Raw genomic sequence first — 18,955 nt, forward strand, 5'->3', positions numbered from 1 at the left:
CTTCTGCCCATGTTTTGATTTTTTTTTCTTTTTTTTAATTGAGCTACATGGGCTGTTTGTATATTTTGGAGATTGATCCCTTGTAGGCCACTTTGTTTGCAAATATTTTCTCCCATTCTGTGGGTTGTCTTTTCATTTGTTTATGGTTTCCATTGCTGGCAAAATCTTTTAAATTTAATTACATTCTGTTTGGTTATTTTTATTTTGATTTTCTTTACTCTAGGAGGTGGATCCAAAAAGATATTGCTGCAATTTATGTCAAAGTGTGTTCTGCCTAGGTTTTCCTCGAAGTGTTTTATAGTATCTGGTTTACATTTACATATTAAATCAATTTTGAGTTTATTTTTGTGTATGGTGTTAGAGAATGTTCTAACTTTATTCTTTTACATGTAGCTGTCCAGTTTTCCCAGCACCACTTATTGAAGAGACTGTCTTTCTACATTGTATATTCTTGCCTCCTTTGTCACAAATTAATTGACCATAGGTGTATGGGTTTATTTCTGGGCATTCTATCCTGTTCCATTGATCTATATTTCTGTTTTTGTGCCAGTACCATACCATTTTGATGACTGTAGCTTTGTAGTATACTCTGATGTCAGGGAGCCTGATTCTTCCAGCTCAATTTTTCTTTCTCAAGATTGCTTTGGCTATATGTGGTCTTCTGTGTTTCCATACAAATTTTGAGATTTTTTTTTGTTCTAGTTCCTCAAAAACTGCCATTGGTAATCTGACAGGGATTGCATTGAATCTATAGATTGCCTTGGAGAGTATAGTCATTTTGACAATAGTGATTTTTCCAATCTAGGAACATGGTATAGCTTTCCATCTGTCTCTATCATCTTTGATTTCTCTCATCAGTGTCTTATAGTTTTCAGAGAACAGGTATTTTGCCTCCTAATTAAGTTTATTCCTTGGTATTCTATTCATTTTGATCTGATGTTAAATGGAGTTGTTTCCTTAATTTCTCTTTCTGATTTTTCTTTGTTAGTTTATAGAAATGTGAGAGATTTCTGTGTATTAATTGTATATCCTGCAAAATTACTGATTTCATTGACCTCTTCTAATAGTTTTCTGGAAGCATCTTTAGGATTTTCTATGTATAATATCATGTCATCTGCAAATAGTGACAGTTTTACTTCTTCATTTCCAATTTGGATTCCTTTTATTTATTTTTCTTCTCTAATTGCTAGGACTTCCAAAACTATGTTGAATAAAAGTGGTGAGAGTGTACATCCTTGTTGTGTTCCTGATCTTAGAGGAAATGCTTTCAGCTTTTCACCATTTAGTATGATGTTAGCTGTGGGTTTGTCATAGACGGCATTTGTTGTGTTGACATATTCTCATTATGCACTCTATGCTCACTTTCGGTAGAGTTTTAAACATAAATCGATGTTGAAATTTGTCAAAATCTTTTGTTGCATCTATTGAAATGATCATACGGCTTTATCCTTCAATATGCTCATGTGATCTATCACACAGATTGATTTGTGGTTATTGAAAAGTCCTCACCTCCCTGGGATAAATCTCAATCAACTCTACTGTATGAGCCTTTTACTGTATTGTTGGAGTCAGTTTGCTAGTATCAATATTTTGTTGAGTATTTTTGTGTCTCTGTTCATTAGTGATATTGGCCTGTAATTTTCTTGTTTTGTGGCATCATTGTCTGGTTTTTGTTTCAGGATGGTAGTTGTCTCATAGAATGAGTTTGCGAGTGTTCCTTCATCTCCAGTTTTTTGGAATAGTTTCAGAAGAATAGGTGTTAACTCTTATCTAAATGTTTTATAAACTTCACCTGTGAAGCCATCTGGTCCTGGACTTTTGTTTCTTGGGTGTTTTTTAATCACAGTTTCTACTTCAGTACATGTGATTTGTTTGTTCATATTTTCTATTTCTTCCTGGTTCAGCCTTGGGAGATTGTACATTGCTATGAAGTTGTCTGTTTCTTCTAAGTTTTGCATTTTATTGGCATATTGTTGCTTGTAGTAGTCTCTTATGATCATTTTTATTTCTACTGTATCAGTTGTGACTTCTCATTTTTCTTTTCAAATTTTTTGATTTGAGCCCTCTCCCTTTTTTCCTTGATTAGTCTGGCTAAAGGTTTATCAATTTTGTTTATCTTTTCAAAGAACCAGCTTTTAGTTTTAATGATTTTTTACATTGTTTTCTTCATCTCTATCTCATTTATTTTTATTCTGATCGTTATGATCTCTTTCCCTCTACTAACTTTTGGGTTTGTTCTTCTTTTTCTAGTTGTTTAGGTGTAGGTTGAGTTGTTTTTTGGGGATTTTCTTGCTTCCTGAGGTAAGACAATATTGTTAGAAACTTCCCTTTTTGAATTGCTTTTGATGCATCCCAAAGGTTTTGTAACATCATGTTTTCATTTTCATCTGTCTCTAGGTGTTTTTCGATGTCTTCCTTGAATTTTTCAGTGATTGATTGGTTGCTCTGTAGCATATTGTTTAGCCTCCATGTGTTTGTGTTTTTTAGTTTAGTTTTTTTTTTTTCTCTCTCATAGTTGTTTTCTAATCTCATAGCATAGTGGTCAGAAAAGATGCTTTATATGATTTCAATTTTCTTACATTTACCTAGATTTTCTTTATGGCCAAGTGTGTGATCCATACTGGAGAATGTATGTGTGCACTTGAGAAGAATGTGTATTCTGCTGCTTTTGAATGGAATGCTCTATATATATCTATTAAGTCCATCTGATCTAATGTGTTATTTAAGGCTTGTGTTTCCTTATTAATTTTCTGCCTAGATGATCAGCCCATTGAAGTAAGTGTGGTATTAAAGTCCCCCACTAATATTGTGTTACTGTCAACTTCTTTTATGGCTATCAACATTTGCCTTATATATTGAGGTGCTCCTATGTTGGGTGCATATATGTTTATGATTCTTATATCTTCTTGGATTGATGCTTTGATCATTATGTAGTGTTCTTCTTTGTCTCTTGTAACAGTCTTTATTTTAACGTATATTTTGTCTGATATGAGTATTGATACTTCAGCATTTTTCCCATTTTCATTTGATAGGATACCTTTTTCCATCCCCTCACTTTCAGTCTGTATGTGTTCCTAGATCTCAGGTGGGTACCTAGTAGAGAGCATATATATGGGTCTTGCTTTTGTATCCATTCACCCAGTCTATTTCTTTTGGTTGGCACATTTAAGCAATTTACATTTAAGGTAATGATCAATTTATATGTTATTATTGCCATTTTGTTAATTGTTCTGGATTTGTTTTTGTAGGTGTTTTTTCTATCCTTCCTCTTTTGTTCTCTGCTGTTTTGGAGACTAAATTTAGTGTTGGTTTTGGATTCTTTTTTTCTTTTTTGTGTGTGCGTATTTATTCTAGATTTTCAGTTTGTGGTTACCATGAGGTTTTGATATGGCAGTCTACATATGTACATACAAGATTGTTTTAAGTTGTTGGTCTTTTAATTACAAGTGAATTTCCAGTATCCTGCATTTGTACTCTCCTCTTCTCACAATTTTTCATTTTGATATTATATTTTTGTGTGGATGATTTCTTATTTTTACTGTTTGTTTGACATTCCCAGTGAGATTTACCATTCATAAATTTTTGTTTGTTTGTTTCTAGTTGCGACCTCTTCTCCTCTGCCTATAGAAGCTCCTTTAGCATTTGTTGTAAAGCTGGTTTGGTGGTGCTGAATTCTCTTAGCTTTTGCATGTTTGTAAAGCTTTTGAATTCTGCATTGAATCTGATTGGGAACATTTCTGGGCAGAATATTCTTGCTTATAGGTTTTTCCCTTTCATCATTTTAAATATATTTTGCCAATCCCTTCTAGACTCCTGAGTTTCTTCTGAAAAATCAGTTGATAACCTTATGGAGATTCCCTTGTATGTTATTTTTTGCTTTTCCCTTGTTGCTTTTAATATTCCACTTGTCTTGAATTTTGTCAATTTGATTAATATGTGTCTCAAAGTGTTCCTCCTTGGGTTTATCCTGTATGGGACTCTGTGCTTCCTGGACTTGGGTGACTCTTCCCTTTTCCATGTTAGGGAAGTTTTCAGCTATTACCTCTTCAAATATTTTCTTAGGCCCTTCCCCTCTTCTCCTGTTGGGACCTTTATAATGTGAATGTTGGTGTTTTTAATATTGTCCCAGAGGTCTCTGAGACTGTCCTCATTTATTTTCATTGTTTTTTCTTTATTCTATCCCATGGTAGTGATTTTCATCATTCTGTCTTCCAGCTCACTTCTAGTGTATTTTTCATTTCAGTTATTGTGTTGTTTATCTCTGTTGGTTTGTTCCTTATATCTTCTAACTCTTTGTTAAATTTTCTTGTATCTTCTTGGTCTGTGCCTCCATTCTTCTTCAGAGATTTTGGATCATATATGCTATCATTACTCTGAATTCTTTTTTGGGTAGATTACCTGTCTCCACTTCACTTAGTTGTTCTGGGATTTTATCTTGTTCCTTTTTCTGGAACATATTCCTTTGCCATTTCATTTTGTCTAACTTTCTGTGATTGGGGTTTCTGTTCTGCAGTTTGCATGGTTGTAGTTTCTCTTGCTTCTGGTGTCTGCCTCCTGGTGGGTGAGGCTAGTCTAAGAGGCTTGTGCAGGTTTCCTGATGGGAGGGACAGTTGCCTGCCCACTAGTGGGTAGAGATGGATCTTACCCTTCTGGTGAGCAGGGCTGTGTCAGGGGTGTGTTTGGAGGTGGCTGCAGGTGCAGGAAGATTTTAAGTAGCCTGTCTGCTGATGCATGGGTTCTCACCATGGGTTTTTGGCATGAAGCATCCTAGCACTGGAGCCTCCAGGCTGTTTTGTGAGGCCAGGTCTTGGTGCTCATCTCCCAAGCAAGATGTCAGCCTTCAGATGAATGAGATCACCACCAGTGTTTATATCCCAAGAGAGAACAACAGCCACCCCTGCCTCCCCAGGATACTCTCTGAGACCAGCAGTTAGGTCTTCCCCAGGCTTCTATGAACTCATTACTTTTTCACTAGGATCTGGTGCTCACTAGACCTTGTGTGCACTCTCCAAGAGTGGCATTTCTGTTTCCCCCAGTCCTGTAGTGTTCCTGCAATCAAGCCCTGCTGGCCTTCAAAGCCAAATGATCTGGGGGTTCCTCCTCCTGATTCCTGAACCCCAGGTGGGGAAGCCTGACATGGGGTTCAGAACCTCACTCCTGTGCATGAACCTCTGTGATACATTTATTTTTCTGTTAGTTAGTTGTCCACACAGTGTGTATGGAATTGGATTTAATCATGAATGCACTCCTCTTACCATCTCATTGTGGCTTCTTCTTTGTCTTTGAATGTAGAATATCTTTTTTGTTAGGTTCCAGTCTTTTTGTCGCTTAGCAATTAGTTGTGATCTTGGTGTTTTCATGAGAGGAGCTGAGTTCAGGTCCTTCTACTCTGCCATCTTGTCCTAATATGCATTCTTAATTATAAAATAATAATAATAATAAATAATTATCCATTAACTAATTAGAGAAGCATCTTCCTCAGCCTGATGAAAAAAAAATCTACAAAAAACCTACAAGTAACATCATATTTCATGGTTAATGCCTGAATTATTTCCCACTAAGACCAAAAACATGGTAAGTATGTTTGTCCCACCACTTCTACAAAACATTGTACTGAAGGTTCCTGCAACTGCAGTAAGGCAAAAAATAAATAAAAGGCACTCACATACAAAAGGAAGAAGTAAAACTGTCTTTATCCACTGATAACATGATTGTCTATGCTGAAAAGTCTATGGAATCTTCATAAAATATTTCATCTAATAAATGAGGTTAGCAATATTGCAAGTTATAAACTATATTAAAAGTCAATTTTATTTCTATGTTAGCAAAAAACCTTTGACATAATATTTAAAAAACTGTTTGCAATATTATCAAAAGTATGAATTAATTATAGATAAATTTGTGAAAATATGTCCCAAATCTGTATATTGAAAATTATAAAACACTGATACATTTTAACACTAAAGACTAAATAAATGGAGAAATATGTAATCTTCATGGATCAGCACACTCAATATTCTTCTTAAGTTCTCAATTCTCCAAAATTTGAACTATGAATCCAATGAAATTCCTATCAAAGTCACAGGAGAATTTTCTTTAAAATTAAAAATTGTCAAGTGTATTCTAAAATTTATATGGACCTGGAATAACTAAAACAACTTATAAAAAACAGACCTCTCAAAGATTTATTATCTTGGGCTTCCCTGATGACACAGTGGTTGAGAGTTCGCCTGTCAATGCAGGGGACACGGTTCATACCCCAGTCTGGGAAGATGCCACATGCAGCAGAGCAGCTAGGCCCGTGAGCCATGGCTGCTGAGCCTGCACATCCAAAGCCTGTGCTCTGCAATGGGAGAGGCCACAACAGTGAGAGGCCCACGTATCACAGAAAAAAAAAAAAAGATTTATTATCTTGACTGTGGTTAGGGTTTCATGGTTCTCTAGAAACTGAGCCTAAGATCTGGACTCAGATGATTTATTTAACTAGAAGGATGCTCTCAGGGTGATGGGAGCAGGATAGGTTATGGGAAGACTATAAGCAAGGATGTGGTCTCTGACTGACCCAAGAGGAATGCTGATGTATGAACTGCCCTGCAGCATTGGTCTCATTTGTGGTATGGCACGGAAGCCATTTTTGTAGACACATGTTCCTAGTTATTGGCTAACAACTGCTTTTCAGTGTGAGATAAGGAGTTAAAATGCCAGTGTCTGGCAATCCCTACTGACTAACAACAATTCTATGGAGAAGGGGCTACTGTAAATTCTTAGGAGTTAACACTCACAGGAGCAAGGCAATGAGTACCCTGGATCAGTAAAGGGAATCTGGGTGGGACAAAAATAACACCCAGTAGAGGGAGTGAGTACATGGAATTATGGACAATCTCTTTTTGTGCTGGTGATAATAAAATTGATATAAGAGAAAAAGCAAAATTCATGTATAAGATAATAATATGTAGCATTTAATAAGGAATTAAAATGTCTTGGATTAAATATGTTACAGAAAGATAATTTAATCTATTTGACATTTTGGAATACTAAGTAGCCCTTACATATCAGCATATGGAAAATGTTAATGATCAATTTTTTAATGCAAAAAGATAAGTTATAAGGTAGAACATTCAGCAGAATCCCAAGTTATTGTTTTAAAAGTGACACATCAAAATATTAATATATTAATATATTAATATGAATAACTCTAGGTTGTTTGAGTTTTTATTTTCTTTTTACTCTCTTAGGTCTCCATCTTTTCAAAAATTTTTAATTTAAAGTAGAAAATAAAAATCTATTGTATAGTTATATGTAAAAATAATAATATTCATAAAATGAATATATTCATGTTTGTAAAATTATTGTATGTATATAAACATGTGGCTATGTAATAGTAATATTTTTCAAACATCACCTATCATTTTGATACTTCTTTTAAACAAATATTATAATGTTATTTTGATTGACTCTAATATGGGCTAAATACTAAGCTAAATATTTACAGTTAACCATTGAACAATGTGGGAATTATGGGTGCCTACTCTCTGTGAAGTCAAAATCCATTTTTAACCTCATAGCTCCCTGTATCCGAGGTTCTGCATCCACGGATTCAACCAAACATGGATCGTATAGCTGTGAACTTATCATTGAAAAAAAAAATTCTGTGTATATGTAGACCACACAGTTGAAACCCACTTTATTTAAGGGTCAACTGTAGTTTTAATATGCATAATCTTATTTAATTCTTCTAAGACCCTAAATAGACAGGTTTTATTTTGATCCCCAGTTTACACACTTGCTTAACATTGAATAATTACTAAGAGGTGCATCAAGATCTGTATCCTGTAGCCTAATGCCAGAACTCCATTACCTTATGATTCTCTTTACTCAGAACTTATTTCTCTAATAAATTAATTTAATGTCTTTTTATTTGCTGTTGACTATTAAGTTTTCCAGAAAATTTTGGGACTTCAATTTTGAGAAGAGGAGACATGAATATGTCATTTAACATAAAATGTTTTTTGATCAACAGATTTTAAAGCTAAGTCTTAACAAAAACATAATGATTGTATCTTTTAGCCTGGAGGCAGTGCATTTATTGGAAATGGTCTTAACTATGTAAGTCAGGGCCTTCAAAGTTCACTAGCTAGCTTACAAAATATTAATGAGTTTTACAAGGTCTTGTGAGATATCTAGAGTTCAATTTTTTTCTTTTTTAAAGGCATAAGTACCTTTTTGCTGTAGAATCTGTATAATTCTGTTTATAGGATTAGTCACTAACCTGCCAAGTTATCAACTATTTAAGTCAAAGCAATTATGTTACTATCTCTGAATTGAATTCTCTCTCTTTTTTTTTACTCTCACCCACAAACTTCCATTTATCATTTGTATTTCGTTTATGTGACTGTATCCCAAACATTCTTTTCCAATCATCAGAGTTTACTGCACTCTTTCCTGTAAAATGAATGTCACTTATTATAGCTGATACTCACATAGCACCTATTATTTGACACTTTGTTCAGCAACTTTTATACACTATCATTAGATTATAAACTCATGAAGGACAAAAGAATATCTTTGTTTCATTTGCAATACTTTCTACAGTGCTCCAGACTCAGTACATAGTTGTTGAATAAATCATGATAGTTCCTTTTAATCAGCTGCTCTCCTAAGATGCCAGAAATGGACTTCATTGTGATTTGAATTAGAAACATACACAAAAGATAGAGCTTCTGCTTCTACAAATAAGAGTCACTAGTTCAAAGGCCCATAGGGAACAGATTCTTTGGAGACAGGAAAAACCCATTATCAGAAAAACAGGACAGGATCCAAAGTCTATGCATTTAGCTATGTGACAATTTTATACTGTTGCAATTTGTGGATTCATTATCATAATTTTGAATTGATGCTGTTTAATGTTATTCACTTTATCTTGAAGCTATTTATTTTAGTTCATATTAATTTCTTAAGGCTAAGACTTCATTACAAAATACAAAATTTGGAAGATTATTTTGCTTAATGGTTTAAAATCTATAAAATGTAGGCACAGTACAAAGCAATATTAGCATTTCAAAATATACCCTTTAGACACATATTAACTAGGAGGACAAAAATGACTTTTAGAGTTAAAAATGTTACTACAGACTATATATGATATGCATAAAATATACTGTATCATACCATTTCTTAGTGCTTAAGAAATTCACAAGATAGTAAATACCTTCTTACTGAAAGTCTTCTATTAAAGCTGGCTTTTGATCAGTACATTAAGTAATTGTAAAAAAGGATGAATGTAACTTTTTAAGTCCAGTGCACAGTCGTGCAGTTATGTTCACAGTAATTTGTGAAAGAAAATTACTTCCTGGGAAGAAGTTTGAATTATTCCTATATGGGGTTTTCACTTTTAAAACATTGAAGATTTTGATACCTAATAAAGTTATAAGAGCTTTTTTCATTGATTAGAAACTATATTCCCTTTTTTTGTCTATGTGAGTTTTCTTAAACATGTTGCAAAGGCAGTCTGTTGTAAAGATTTCATGTTTTCTTTTAAGCATTCGTGTAAGCTTCACCATGTTCATTTTCTAATATGACTAGATGGTTGCAGGTAAAATGCATTGAAGGAGATATAATCTAATGATAACAATGTAGAGATACTGGAAAAATTATTTAATAAAGACAATAAGATTTTGTGGAAAGAGAAAATAGAAATACATTTCATTTGAATTATCAATACAAAAGCAACACCAAAATCATCTGAAATATCATAAACACAGGCTGTGTACAGAGACCACTTTTCTAATTTCAAGAATCAGCCTTCATCTACTCCTGCAAGCAAGCAAAAATGTAATTTTGAAAAATCAATGAGGTACTTAATCCATTGTGATATAATCTTTAATAGTGCATTCTGCTGACATGAGTGTTCAAATGGCTGTTATGTCCAGCAAAACAGAGCCTAATTATCTTATGAAACCAGTGTAGAAAGCTGTATTTATGTATCAGTGAAAGGTGTGAAAGAGGGGTAAAAGGAAATGTATGTGGATAAAGGTTATGAAATATGCAGTTTAACTCTCACCATAAAGGTAAAATGTGTGCGAGAGACAGATTTAGAAAAATGTGTTGTCCTCTTTTCCTTAAAAAACAGTTAATGAAGGGTAGACTATATTTTAACCTCCTATTTTTCTAACATTTTAATGAAAATGTTAAATTTTTAGGACAATTTTTTCAACTAGAAAATTAATTAATTTAATTCCTATTTAAATGTTATTTAAAATCATATTTTCAGCAAAGGGATTTTTAAAAATTAATTTATTTGTTTATTTATTTTTGGCTGCATTGTGTCTTTGCTGCTGTGTGTCGGTTTTCTCTAGTTGTGGTAAGTGGGGGTTACTCTTTATTGCAGTGTGCAGGCTTCTCATTGCGGTGGCTTCTCTTGTTGCAGAGCATGGGCTCTAGGTGCACAGGCTTCAGCAGTTGTGGCATGTGGGCTCAGTAGTTGTGGCTCGCAGGCTCTAGAGTGCAGACTCAGTAATTGTGGTACATGGGCTTAGTTGCTCCACGGCATGTGGGATCTTCCCGGACCATGGCTCAAACCCATGTCCCATGCATTGGCAGTTGGATTCTTAACCACTGCACCACTAGGGAAGTCCCAGCAAAGAGTTTATAAAGACATTTTTCAATGAATTCATTGTGAGCAAAAAGCTTTACTTTAATACAAAGCATACTAATATATTTTCTATGGTTAGAATCTTTTGTAACTTTATTTTTTATATACAGTATGATGTGTACAAGGATAGAACCCTGGGAAATGTAAAAATAATGCAAAGTGATTGCATAGCTGACCTAAGATTTTTCTAGAAGAAATGATCATTTTTAGGTGATTAAATTGATGTTTTCAGTTTGCAAACAGTGAGTGAACAAGGAATAAATATTTTAAATTCTCCTGTGTATCAACCATCTTATGTTATCCCCCTCACTAACTTTATAAATGTTAGTTGTACATTATTTTCTTTTTCTTTAAACTATTGTAACCCTTTCTTCTTTATTATAATTATTTTTAGTTGCAATACCATATTTGTTTCAAGTCTACAATTTTCTCAGGTTATTCAGTATTGGAAAGCCTTTCATCATCATTACAAAACTCAGGATGGGCATCTTTGTTCTGGGAAAGAGTTATAAAATACTCTTAATTTTCTTTCCCTAAAATTCACATTAAACAAGCATTCTTATTTAGAGTTAATACTTTTTTATCTTTCCCTTTATGTTTATTTTAATCATATTCCAGTACCTTAGTTAAACACGGTGAATTCCAAATAATTGTTTGTATTATCATTATTGTTGTTATTTGCTTTTCTTAATCAGTATGAGTTATTTGAGGTCAAAAACACGTTAAATTAAAGTTTTGCCCCAACTAAGTTTGTAATGAGCAATCAGTATACATTTTCTATGTATTTGAAAAAAAATTAATGCAGGAAAAAGATAAAGGTGTATTATTGCACTTTTAGTGTGTCACCAAATGTTTAAATTTATCTCTGAATTTTTGGTACCTTTTATTCTGTACTCCTCTTTCTCTTTCATGTAGATACCTATGGGAATATTTATTAATTCAGAGTTACAAACTTCTTGAAATTTATTCCTCTTCTTGTGAAATATGCAGCTGTTTTCTATTTTTAAAAATGTAATTAAAGAAGACATTGTAAGTGTAAAAAAACTATATTTTCACTATATATATCTTCTAAAATTCGATTTATTCAGAAAGGATATTATTTTAGAGATGTGAACTGTTAACTTTTTGCATGAGGTGAATATTTACAATAAATTTATGTACATCCTCTTGAAAGATGGAAAGGCATTCAAGTCTAGCAGCTTACTAAACTACCATGTTTTAATGTTCAATTAGAAACTGCTGAAGTAACTTTTTTTTGGCATATCTAAGTTATCTTCCACTTTTGTTCATCAGATTTTTAGTCATTGAATACTTGTAGAAAATAAGAGTAAAAGTGATCATACTTTAGAAAAGTAAGCACAGATATAAAGAAATTTAGAACAGTTTGCCTGAATTTTCAAGAAATAAGTGATTTCAAATATTTACCTCAAGGAAGCTTTGTGTACATACTCAATTTTCTATTTTTATAAGACATAAACTTAAGGAAGCATATATGTAAAATTATAGACACCATACTGTTCTCTGGAGTTTGGGCTGAAAAATGTACTTTATTCCTTTTTATATTACTCATTAGTTAGGGGACTTCAATCAAGCTACCAAACTTTCAAAGTCTCATTTCCCTTATGTGTACTAAGGAGATTAAAAAAATGGTAATTATTTAATAGATTTCTGAAACATAACATAATAGATATAAAGAAAATGCATAATGCATGACATATTAAATACTTAAGGAAGAAAAATGATTATTTTATTTTCATAGTTGTTTGTTGATGATGTTAATATTACTGAAAGGGATTCATGGATATAATCAAATATATATATATATATATATATATATATATATATATATATATATATATATATATATATATATATATATATATATATGTATATATATATATTTAAACATCACTGAAAGAGGTAGAGTAAAAAACACAACAGTGAGATTGAACTGAACATAGTAATCCTGTCACATAAAATGGCAAATTACTGTTTACCATCTTTCAATAGAGCTGATATGTTGTTTTATTTATATAAATATGAGCATCTGAGCTGATTTCAGCACTTATAAAAATATTTAATATTTATGGCTAATATATTTATTTTATTTATAAATTACTTTTATGTTTATGAAAATATATGTTTTATTTATAAATTCAATTTTGAGGATTCTAGCATGTGGGTTTTTATGAAGTTATAACTTATATTTGAATGTACAACAAACCTATTAATTTATAAGAAATAGCAAAACTCAATTCAAGTAGGCACATTCATGCAAATATATCCTTATATTAATGAAGCCTATCTCTTCTCACCCATTAAAATATAAAATACTCTTTCTCAAAATAATGAAAGCAAAGATTTCCTCAGCTGGGTCTTTTTTTCCTTTCAATTTCATAATTTGTTGGATTTACATTTAAATTATAGATATTTTATTTCCCAAAAAAAGCGGGAGAGTAAATTCATGTAATTATATGCTAATGTCTACAAGGTCTCAATTTGGTTTTTTTCTCATGTACACTAAGAAGGATATTTTCGTTGATTGTGGCACCTGTAAGAATAAATAATTACCTTAGCCCTTTCCCTCTTTTTCCTTTATAGAGAATGCAAAAGAAGAGTACTTCTAAGACATTTTATACTTGAACAGTGTCATGAAATGTTGATCTCTTGAGTTTAACTTAAATAATTAATTTTGATACATTTGCTTTATCACTGCATTATTTGAAACATAAGTATCTGGGGCAAGATTTTTATCTAACTCTTAACTAGATTTCTATGTATGATGAAATTCAAAATGTATAACATAAGTCTAGGTAGTAATATAGATTTGTAATCATTGTATTTAACTGTAACCAGAATAGAAGGTGAACCTAAAGAAAAACATTGCTATTTTTATTACTTTCCTATTTCCACTTATTATTATTATTGATGTTTTATTTATTTACATTATTTTTGTTATGTAGACAAAGAATTTTAGTTCCAATTTTATGAGACAGATAAAGATGTGAAGCCAGAAGGCTCGGGCTTCGGAGGTAAGATCCCAGGGAGAGGACGGGGGTTGGCTGTGTGAACACAGCCTGAAGGGGGCTACTGTGCTAGAGCTAGCCAGAAGGAAGTCTGGGAAAAAGTCTGGAGCTGCCCAAGAGTCAAGAGACTTTTTCTTGCTTCTTTGTTCCCTGGTGTGCGAGAAGTCGGGATTAAGAGCACCACTTAAAGGAGCTCCAGAGATGGGCACGAGCAGCGGCTATCAGGGCGGACTGCAGAGACGGGCATGAGATGCTAAGGCTGCTGCTGCAGGCACCAAGAAGCCTGTGCGCAAGCACAGGTCATGATTCCCAACTCTGCTCCCGGAAGCCTGTGCAGCCCACCACCACCAGCGTCCCATGATCCAGGGACAACTTCCCCAGGAGAACGCATGGTGCACCTCAGGCTGGTGCAACATCATGCCGGCCTCTGCCACCACAGGCTTGCCCCGCATTCTGTACCCCTCCCTCCCACTGGCCTGAGTGAGCTAGAGCCCCCTAATCACCTGCCCCTTTAACCCCATCCTGTCTGGACAGGGAACAGACACCCTTAGGTGACCTACACACAGAGGCAGGGCCAAACACAAAGCTGAACCCCAGGAGCTGTGAGACAAAGAAGAGAAAGGGAACTCTCTCCCAGCAGCCTCAGGAACATCAGATTATATATCCACAACAAACTTGATGTATACTGCATCTGTGGAATACCTGAATACACAAGGAATCATCCCAAATTGAGGAGGTGGACTTCGGGAGCAAACTATATATAGGTTTTTTTTTTCCCTTTTTCTCTTTTTGTGAATGTATATGTGTATGTTTCTGTGTGTGATTTTATCTGTATTGCTTTGGTTTTACTAGTTGTCCTAGGGTTCTATATGTTGGTCATTTGTTTTTCTGTTTGTTTCTTTGTTTTATAGTTTTTAACACTTGTTATCATTGGTGGTTTTGTTTTTTGGTTTGGTTGTTCTCCTCTTTCTTTCTTCTTTATTTTAAATTACTTTAAAAAATTAATAATTTTTTATTTTAATAATATTTTATTTTATCATCTTTCTTTCTTTTCTTTCTCACTTTTATTCTCAGCTGTGTGGATGTCAGGCTCTTAATGCTCCAGCAAGGCGTAAGGGCTGTGTCTCTGAGGTGGGCGAGCCAAGTTCAGAATATTGTTTCACAAGGGACCTCAAAGGTCTACATAATATCAAACGGTGACAATCTCCCAAAGATCTCCATCTCAACAACAAGACCCAGCTCCAAGCTATAGTGCTGAACACCCTATACCAAACAACTAGCGAGACAGGAAGGCAACACCACCTATTACCAGAGAGGCTGCTTAAAACCATATTAAGGCAACAGACACCACAAAACACACCACCAGACGTGGACCTGCCCACCAAAAAGACAAGATCCAGCCTCATCCACCAGAACACAGGCACTAGTTCCCTCCACCAGGATGCCTAAATAACACACTGAACCAACCTTAATCACTGGGGACAGACAACAAAAACAATGGGAACTATGAACCTGCAGCCTGCAAAAAGACCACAAACACAGTAAGTTAAACAAAATGAGAAGACAGAGAAACACACAGCAGATGAAGGAGAAAGGTAAAAACCCACCAGACCTAACAAATGAAGAGGAAATAGGCAGTCTACCTGAAAAATAATTCAGAATAATGATAGTAAAGATGATCCAAAATCTTGGAAATAGAATGGAGAAAATAAAAGTTTAACAAGGACATAGAAGAACTAAAGAGCAAAGAAACAGTGATGAACAACACAATAAATGACATTAAAAATTATCTGAAAGGTATCATTAGCAGAATAACTGAGGCAGAGGAATGGATAAGTGACCTGGAAGATAAAATAGTGGAAATAACTACTGCAGAGTAGAATAATGAAAAAAAAAGAATTGAGGACAGTCTCAGAGACCTCTGGGACAGCAATAAACACACCGTCATTCGAATTGTAGGGGTCGAATAAGAAGAAGAGAAAAAGAAAGGGACTGAGAAAATATTTGAAGAGATTATAGATGAAAAGCGGAAATAGTTAATCAAGTCCAGGAAGCACAGAGAGTCCCATACAGGATAAATCCAAGGAGGAACACTTTGAGACACATATTAATCAAACTATCAAAAATTCAGTACAAAGAAAATATATTAAAAGCAGCGAGAGAAAAACAATAAATAACATTCAAGGGAATCCCCATAAGGTTAAGAGCTGATCTTTCAGCAGAAACTCTGCAAGCCAGAAGGGAGTGGCAGGACATATTTAAAGTGATGAAGAAGAAAAAACTACAACCAATACTACTCTACACAGAAAGGATCTCATTCAGATTTGACAGAGAAATTAAAACCTTTAGAGACAAGCGAAAGCTAAGAGAATTCAGCACCACCAAACCAGCTTTACAACAAATGCTAAAGGATCTTCTCTAGGCAGGAAACACAAGAGAAGGAAAAGACCTAAAATAACAAACCAAAAACAATTAAGAAAATGGTACTAGGAATACATATTGATAATTACCTTAAATGAAAATGGATTAAATGATCCAACCAAAAGACATAGACTGGCTGAATGGATACAAAAACAAGACCCATATATATGCTGTCTACAAGAGACTGACTTCAGACGTAGGGACACATACACACTGAAAGTGATGGGTTGGAAAAAGCTATTCCATGAAAATGGAAATAAAAAGAAAGCTAGAGTAGCAATTCCCATATCAGACAAAATGGACTTTAAAACAAAGACTATTACAAGAGACAAAGAAGGACACTACATAATGAACAAGGGACAAATCCAAGAAGAAGATATAAAAATGGTAAATATTTATGCACCCAACATAGGAGCACCTCAATACATAAGGCAAATACTAACAGCCAAAAAAGGGAAGTCAACAGTAACACAATCATAGTAGGGGAATGTAAACCCCCACTTTTTACCAATGGACAGATCATCCAAAATGAAAATAAATAAGGAAACACAAGCTTTAAATGATCCATTAAGCAAGATGGACTCAATTGATAATTAGAGGACATTCCATCCCAAAACAACAGAATACATTTTCTTCTCAAGTGCTCATGGAACATTCTCCAAGATAGATCATATCTTGGGTAACAAATTAAGCCTTGGTAAATTTAAGAAAATTCAAATTGTATCAAGTATCTTTTCTGACCACAACACTATGAGACTAGATATCAATTACAGGAAAAATCAATAAAAAATACAAATATATGGAGGCAAAACAATACAACATGTAAAAACCAAGAGATGACTGAAGAAATCAAAGAGGAAATCCGAAAATACCTAGAAACAAATAATAATGAAAATATGATGAGCCAAAACTTATGGGATGCTGCAAAAGCAATTCTAAGAGGGAAGTTTATAGCAATACAATCCTACCTTAAGAAACGAGAAACATGTCAAATAAAAAACCTAACCTTACACCTAAAGCAATTAGAGAAAGACGAACAAGACAACCCAAAAGTTAGCAGCAGGAAAGAAATCATAAAGATCAGATCAGAAATAAATGAAAAAGAAACGAAGGAAACAATAGCAAAGATCAATAAAACTAAAAGCTGGTCCTTTGAGAAATTTTTTAAAAAAATTGATTTTCCATTAGACAGAGTCATCAAGAAAAAAATGGAGAAGACACATATCAATTGAATTATAAATGAAAAAGGAGAAGGAACAACTGACACTGCAGAAATACAAAGGATCATGAGAGATTACTTCAAGCAACTTTATGCCAATAAAATGCACAACCTGGAAGAAATGGACAAATTCTTAGAGAAACACAACTTTCCGAGACTTGAACCAGGAAGAAGTGGAAAATATAAACAGACCAGTCACAAGCACTGAAATTGAGAATGTGATTTAAATTCTTCCAACAAACAAAAGTCCAGGAGCAGAAGGCATCACAGGCGAATTCTATCAAACGTTTAGAGAAGAGCTAACACTTGTCTTTCTCAAACTCTTCCAAAATATAGCAGAGGGAGGAACACTCCCTAACTCATTCTATGAGGCCACCATCACCCTGATACCAAAACCAGACAAAGATGTCACAAAGAAAGAAAACTACAGGCCAATATCACTGATGAACATAGATGCAAAAATCCTCAACCAAATACTAGCAAACAGAATCCAACAGTACATTAAAAGGATCATACACCATGATCAAGTGGGGTTTATCCAAGGAATGCAAGGATTCTTCAATATATGCAAATCAATCAATGTGATACACCATATTAACCAATCGTAGGAGGAAAACCATATGATCATCTCAATAGATACAGAGAGAGCTTTCAACAAAATTCAACACCCATTTATTGTAAAAACCCTGCAGAAAGTAGACATAGAGGGAACTTACCTCAACATATTAAAGGCCATATATGACAAACCCACAGCCTATATCGTCCTCAGTGGTGAAAAACTGAAACCATTTCCACTGAGATCAGGAACAAGACAAGGTTGCCCACTCTCACCACTCTTATTCAACATAGTTTTGGAAATTTTATCCATAGAAATCAGAGAAGAAAAAGAAATAAAAGGAATCTAAATCAGAAAAGAAGAAGTAAAGCTGCCATTGTTTGCAGATGACATGATACTATACATAGAGAATCCTAAAGATGCCACAAGAAAACTACTAGAACTAATCAATGAATCTGGAAAAGTAGCAGTACACAAAATTAATGCACAGAAATCTCTTGCATGCCTATACACTAATGATGAAAAATCTGAAAGTGAAATTAAGAAAACACTCTAATTTACCACTGCAACAAAAAGAATAAAATACCTAGGAATAAACCTACCTAAGGAGACAAAAGACCTGTATGCAGAAAATTATAAGACACTGATGAAAGAAATTAAAGATGATACAATTAGATGGAGAGATATGCTATGTTCTTGGATTGGAAGAATTAAAATTGTGAAAATGACTATACTATCCAAACCAATCTACAGATTCAATGCAATCCCTATCAAACTACCCAATCAAACTACCTTATTAGGGTAGGTTTTCACAGACCTAGAACAAAAAATTTCACAATGTGTATGGAAACACAAAAGACCCCAAATAGCCAAAACAATCTTGAGAAAGAAAAATGGAGCTGGAGGAATCATGTTCCCTGACTTCAGACTATACTACAAAGCTACAGTAATCAAGAAAGTATGGTATTGGCACAAAAGCAGAAATATAGATAAATACAATAGGATAGAAAACCCAGAGATAAACCCATGCACATATGGCCAAATTACCTTTGATAAAGGAGGCAAGAGTATACAGTGGAGAA

The sequence above is a fragment of the Mesoplodon bidens genome (genome assembly GCF_964165515.1).
Source record: "Mesoplodon bidens genome assembly, chromosome: 17".
In the NCBI taxonomy this organism is placed as follows: domain Eukaryota; kingdom Metazoa; phylum Chordata; class Mammalia; order Artiodactyla; family Ziphiidae; genus Mesoplodon; species Mesoplodon bidens.